At 34.3% G+C, this 6,847-nt stretch overlaps 1 long non-coding RNA gene across 1 annotated transcript; it reads right to left on the reverse strand.

Annotated features, from left to right (window-relative positions):
* Nucleotides 1-3,257: 3,257 nt before the first annotated feature.
* LOC107819264 (uncharacterized) lies at nt 3,258-5,742 on the reverse strand. Its single transcript, XR_001655675.2, has 3 exons — nt 5,604-5,742; nt 4,057-4,294; nt 3,258-3,534 (listed from the first exon to the last, which is right to left on the reverse strand). It is a non-coding gene; the product is annotated as an uncharacterized LOC107819264 (long non-coding RNA).
* Nucleotides 5,743-6,847: the final 1,105 nt, after the last annotated feature.

The following is a 6,847-nucleotide window of genomic DNA, read 5'->3' on the forward strand; positions in this document are numbered from 1 at the left end:
TTTCGGCAAAACAAGTCAAATCAACCTAGGGACCTCAGAAATAAATTCCGGGCATACGCCCAAGTCTAAAATTACGATACGAACATATCAGAGCCATCAAAATACCGTTCCGGAGTCATTTTCATAAAAGTAAAACTTCGGTCAATATTTCCAATTTAAGCTTCTAAACCAAGAACCAAAGGGTCCAAAATCAATACAAAACCTTTCCGGAATGAAACTAACCAACCCCGCAAGTCATAAAATCACAAATACATATACGGAAAGCTTCAAAAGGAGAAATGGGGCTCAAATACATAAAATAACCGGTCGGATCATTACACAAACGCGAAGGCCAAAATCCCAGCCTTAGCTCCTCCTTCGCAAACACGACTCCCTCAATGTGAACGCGAAGCACCACTGCCACAAGCATTCACGAACGCGTCTCACCCAGCGCGAACGGGAAGAATAAATGACCTCCAGCCAACACTACAAGAAAAAAGGCCTATAGTGAGGGGAAAAGCGGTCGTTAGAAGTCCAAATCCGGTCGTTATAAGCTTGTAGCGACCGGAGAACATCCGGTCATCACCGATCGTTAAAAGCATTGACGTTAAAAGTTAACGACCGGACTTTTAAGTCAGTCTTTAAAGGTCCTTTAGAGACAATATAAATTCCGGTCGTTGTATGTATTTTTAGCGACAGATTTTTCCTTTGCTAAATTGTCATCTTGGTCGTTAAAAAACTTTATGGGAGCAACAAATTTGGTCGTTACAGGTACTTTTAATGCCCAAATTTCCCTTCGCTAATGAGAAGTTTTTCTAAATATAATTATAAAACTTATTTTACTAAATATAAAATAATTATTTCATATGCTTTCACACACACACGACACAATCAAAACTATATTAAATAATCAATATTCATATGAAAAATAAAACCGTCCAAATTGTATGGAAACGTTTTAACAACTCCTAAAAAGAGAAAAAATGCGTTCAATGTACATAAAATGTCTTTAAACCACCCCTAAGAAAATAAATTTCTTGTATTTCAACTTTTTGCTCTGCACTGTTTCAAGGATTGATACTTCGAACTTTCAAATTCTTGATCTGCTACACTTTACGCGTATATGACTTGTATTAGAACTACATAGCCTTCTTGATCAAATTGCCTCCAGTAGGTCCATGACAAATAAAGGCTTCAATATCTTCTTTAATCAAACTGCTATACAAACTAGCTGCAAACTTCACCAAGGGACTTGAAAGACTCATTTAATTTCTTTTTACGGAGGCACAAACAATTCCAAAATTATTTTGGTAATTCATTTTCTAAGACTTTTATGCAAATTATGAATTTGTATTCTTTTTCATGGTTATTTCTTTTTTACTTCCTCATTGGAGAGATGGCAATACCTTACAATTACAATTACTTATGATCTTAGAAGTTCTAAAGTACCTGCTTAGCAAAATACAGGACATGAAAATACATCACGGTAGCAACACTAAATACTAGACTCTAATCAGGGGCGAAGCTACGTGCAACCAAGGGTAGTCAACTGACTACCCTTCGTCGGAAAATTATACTCCGTATAAGGTAAAATATTACTTATTATTGATTAAAAATAGACTTTGAACACCCTTATATAGCCCACTGACAAAGGTTTGAACACCCTTGTTGAATTTTCTGGCTTCGCCACTGACTCTAATTGCTAATAATCAAATAAAACTAACTAAAAAATCCAGTCAGGATACCCTAATACAAGCCAAAAGGAAAAGAAGACTAACAATGTGAACATGCTCTCGATTTCCCCACTAAGGTAAGATTTGAACATAGAACAAACAACTTTTCTTTATACTGTATATATCCGAAATTCAAAAATAAAGCCATCTCCCTTCTAAAATAAGAAAATAAACAAATAAACAAGTATCATCTACCTCTAGCGGAGCATGAGAAAGTAAGACTTTCAAGCTACTTTAGAAGATTAATACACAACTTCTAATTAAGTAATTCTCATTTAAAGCATCCGATGACAGTCTCAATCTCCATTAATGCAGCGAGCATAATAATTGAAAATACAAATATTATGAAATAAAAGATTAATACTACAAGAAATTTAGAGCATCAAGCATTATAATCCCCACAACCACTGAAAGAAATCAGATTAGTGAGTATGGGTGTCTAAAAAGATGAAATTTTTTGGGAATGGAAAGATTGTTGGCGCATGGCTGTAAAGATGGAAAAAGAGTGAGTCCAAAGTCTCACATATAATGTTCACAACCAGCAACAAATACAAGTTATTTGACATGCATCAAGCTTGAAAAATAAAGCAAGAAAATGATGTTCTAAATCCTTACAGTAATAGCTTCCTCTGTTCCAGCTTATCTTCTTCGATGTTTGCCCATGAGTATACCCTCAATGGACACATTTAATGATCACGAACAAGCACACCTAACTATCTTGTAAATGAGGCGTGATGCTTCCCTACAACTTAGTAGTGGTAAATATGCCTCTCAAGAAGCAAGGCTCAAATTGATACTCTGGTCGCAGAATAATTTATCAAAATTTTAAAGCTAAAATATGATTCCATGGAGCTACAATCTCCTAGGATTCTTGTGAATCCAGTTAGAATTAGAATCAAATAAACGGGAAAGTATGATCAAAACTAGTTACTATGGGCATAGTTGATTGATGCGTATAAGTGACTTAGCTTTAAAATATACAACATAAATAAAATATACAAAAAGCACAATAATGCATAATGAAAGATCTTGGCCTTTTCAGGTCCATATATTGTCATCCAAATAACAGGAGGGTGCAGAATCTAAAATTAAATTCAGACTCCCGGCAGTTATCTCACGTGGATTATGTAAAGCAAATATTGGGCATAATTAAAAAAACCCAAGTTTAAAGCAAGGCTCAAGGAATAATATAATCCATTACTCGGGGATGAAACACTAAAAGAATTAAGATGTTCACTTTAAAGGCAGACAACGCAAGATTGGAAGAATGTTCAGAAGTTTAAACATCTAAAAGTGTTCCCCTTTCATGAGTTACTAATAATTTGTTTGATTTGTTTTCTTGTTGGTAATGTAAATAGCTCATAGAGCAGAAAATAAATGCACATTTTATATTTATCCCAACATTACATAAGAAATGCTACTATGTTCAACTTTAACTTTACCACATATAGAGATTCAATTTCAAGTGGTTCTCCCATTATATTTGGTGAGGAAGGAGATTCTTTCGAGACTTTTTAACTCATAATTGAGTCCCAGCGAGAAGAATGACGATGGCAATGACGAGTATTTTCAAACCATTTACTAACTTGTATATTTTACAAAAAGAAACTAAGGAAAAAGAAGGCAGCAGTGAAGCAAAATCAAAGATACAAGTGGAGAAAATGCGGATGAAGCTGAAATTAACATACGTAAGGGAGAACTCATAAAACTTTGTGAGTTGTTAGGCCTAATTCTTTACCCAACTTCTCATTTGCATCACGGTCAGGATACTGATTTTCCTTGAAGGATTCGTAGAGCCTCTGAAATCCCAAAAATGATTGAGCTGAAGTGGGAAAATGCATGAAAACTATCAAAGAATATTCTTTTAGTAAAGTAAAGAAATAAGTTGATTAATTGCTCTAAATCACAAACTAGGTAGGTCTGCCATATGAAGCCTTCAGTCACAATTCGTTCTAAAACTAATCAAACTGTCTCTTCAAGCAAATTCAAAAAACCATGATATTCAAAACAAAAATAAAAAATAAAAACAAAAACCATACATCCATACATCTTTTTAAAAATACTTTCTTTTAGAGGGGATTACCATATTAGGCAAGCACAACTACAAATAAGTATTACTACTTTCTTTTTTGGAGGCAATAAAAGAGTAAACAAGTTCTGCTTAATAGTTAATAAAGTTAGTTTATGATATCCATTGTATATAACTTGTTCAAGAATGACATAACAATGACCTCCTACCTTCAATAGAAATTGTTTGTAATTTCATGGAAAGTAAGATGTTGTTGGACCTATAAACACTGATCAAATATGTAAAAAGTTGGAACCAGAGTAAAGCCCACAATACCTTGATGGCACTTTCCCTATATGTTTTCTTTTTACCACTTGAATGAAGTTCTGAGGTGTCCATGCCTCCAATTTTGAGTTTCTCACAGAGATCCCTATCAGAAGTATGTCTACTCCCTTTCTGCTTCCCACTTTGGTACTTTGTATCTGCTAAAGTCGAACTAGGAGAAGTCATAGTAGCTTTGGGACTTCTGATCTCTCTCTCCTTGGGTGAAGGACCACCCTCAAAATCTACATCACTAGAATTAGAAGATTCATTTCCATATATTTTCTTCATACAAAAGTGGTCTGAGCAATCAACCCAAGCAGGTGGAATATAAAAAGATAAGGAGCCACATTGAAGAACACACGTGCATATATGATCGATGAAATATGACATGCAGAGACATACAATTTCAATGAAATAAATCATTGTTTTTCCCGTATAATCGAACTTAATTTATGTTATACAATAAAGAAAAATAATATGTCCCATCGCAGATAATCGATTTTCTCAATCTTACCCTAAAATAAGCAGTTAAGACTTCACATATTAAACTCCATAATAATTTGCAAGCTCGACATTCCAACTTGGTTGTATTAGAATAATTGTCCATCAGCTCTACCAGCTGAATCACATCATATGAAAGTTACAAGCCGTGTTTTGGAAGAAAAATGTCATTCTCTTTCTTTCCAAGAGATGACCTTTATATCAAGTAACCAACAAGGGAAAACAGCAAAGAAGGTCGGCTACTGGATTCAGTGAAATCGATACCTCAGCAACCTAAATATTAGTCATGCACCTCTTTCAGAGTTGAAAGAGTAACAACAATTTACTATAATGACAAGTGCTTGACTGCTTTTACAACTTAAGCACCTATTATAATGATCAATCTAGGAAAAAAAAATGAAGTAATCATTTCCGCAAATACTGGACAACAATTCTTTATAAGAGATTTTAAAAAATTAAACAAAGTTAAAAGAGCCAAGATTTGTTGCTACAAGTTGTGAACTGGAAACATAACAATTAAGTGAAGCAAAAACTCAAACACCAAGCTGATATCTAAAACTCAATAGAAATACCTTTATATGGTAACACCCAAAACAATGCAAATTACTTTTAAGCTTCGATCGTCAAAACCACTGCCTAATTTTTACGCATTGAAATTTATCCTTCTAAGGCTCTAAATTTTTGAAAACCCAACTCAAGAACGACTGAATCTTTTACTCAACACAAAGGAAAACAGAAGTCATGTCATAAAGAAGGAGAAAGCAAGAGAAAAACACAAATGAAAAGCAGTAGAATAGATAGAGATGATGATATGGTGATTACACATTGAAACTAACCATTCCACAAATTCATATTTCTTAAGCCCAGATTAAAATAATCAAAAAATTCTTAAGTCCAAATTAAGATAAACTGAAATTGATCTTACAACAAATTCTTGATTCTAAACCGACTATGCCATAATTTTTGAATACCAACATCACCAAAGTGAAAACCAAATCACAACCCTATTAATTTGAACCAAAATTAAAATATAAAAAGAGTAAAATTTCAAATCTTACCTTGATGAGAAGAAACTCTAAGATGAGTAGTTGATGCCGGCGGAGGTGACAAACGTTTTTCTCTTCTCCCATAAATTTTTGATAGCAGTTTCAGGTTTTGATCAGCAGTAGACTAAGGGTCTTTTTGGAGGGGGAGTGGGGCGGGCGTAGGGTGAGTTTGGGGGGGAAAGAGGAAAAATATAATGCCTATTTTTTAATTGATTAATTATAATTTTTAACGACCGGATATTATTAATTAGTTAATGTCAAACTAAAAATTGGCTTTAACGACAGGAAAAAAATTTGGTCGCTATAAATACATCAATAACGACCAGATTAATGACCCTTCGTTAAGAAATGGTCGTTAAAAAGCATATTTCTTGTAGTGCAAATTCCTTCTTCGCGAATGCGAGACACCCCTCGCAAACGTAATAAACATAAGACACCGGCACATCAGCCAATTCAAACATGCTTTGGGTGGTCAGAAACTCACCCGAGCCACTAGGAACCCCATTCAAATATGCCAGCAAGTCCATAAATACTACCCGGACCTATGCATATCTCTCAAATACATACAAGATCATCACATCTACGAATTAAAGATCAAACCATAAGTTGAACTCCTCCTAAGTTCAAGAACTTCTAAACATCCAATCAAGCGTTCGATTCATGCCTAAACACTTCGGATTACAACCAATATTTGGACACAAGTTTCATTCAACAAAACGAACCTATTCCGAGTTCTGAACAATAATCTGAGTTCGATATCATCAAAGTCAACTATCGATCAAACTTCAAAACTCTCCAATACTTACATTTCTAACTTTCGACAAATAGGCTCAATATTTTGTAGGAGCATCAAAAATAAAATCTAAACATCAAAAATACATACTTCTAAGTTCAAAATAAGCATATGAATCTATTGGAATCATCAAATCTCTAATTCGAGGTCTTTTACTCAAAAGTCAAACCTTGGTTAACTCTTCTAACTTAAAACTTTCAAAATAAAACTAAGTGTTCCAATTAATTCTCGAACCCCATAAAAATCAAATCTCCCATCTCCACAAGTCATAAAACATCAAGTACACATAAAACATCAACTTCTTTTTACAGTGGGTCCACGCAGAGCCTCCACTAGTGTGAAGAATAGACAAGAACGTGAGAAATCACACTAGGGTGGGCATCGGTCCGTTCGGTTCGGTTATGAATGTTATCGGTTCAGCATATCTGTTATCGATTTATAAATATACTAAACCAATAATCGA

This window comes from Nicotiana tabacum, chromosome 9, assembly GCF_000715075.1.
Source record: "Nicotiana tabacum cultivar K326 chromosome 9, ASM71507v2, whole genome shotgun sequence".
Taxonomy (NCBI): domain Eukaryota; kingdom Viridiplantae; phylum Streptophyta; class Magnoliopsida; order Solanales; family Solanaceae; genus Nicotiana; species Nicotiana tabacum.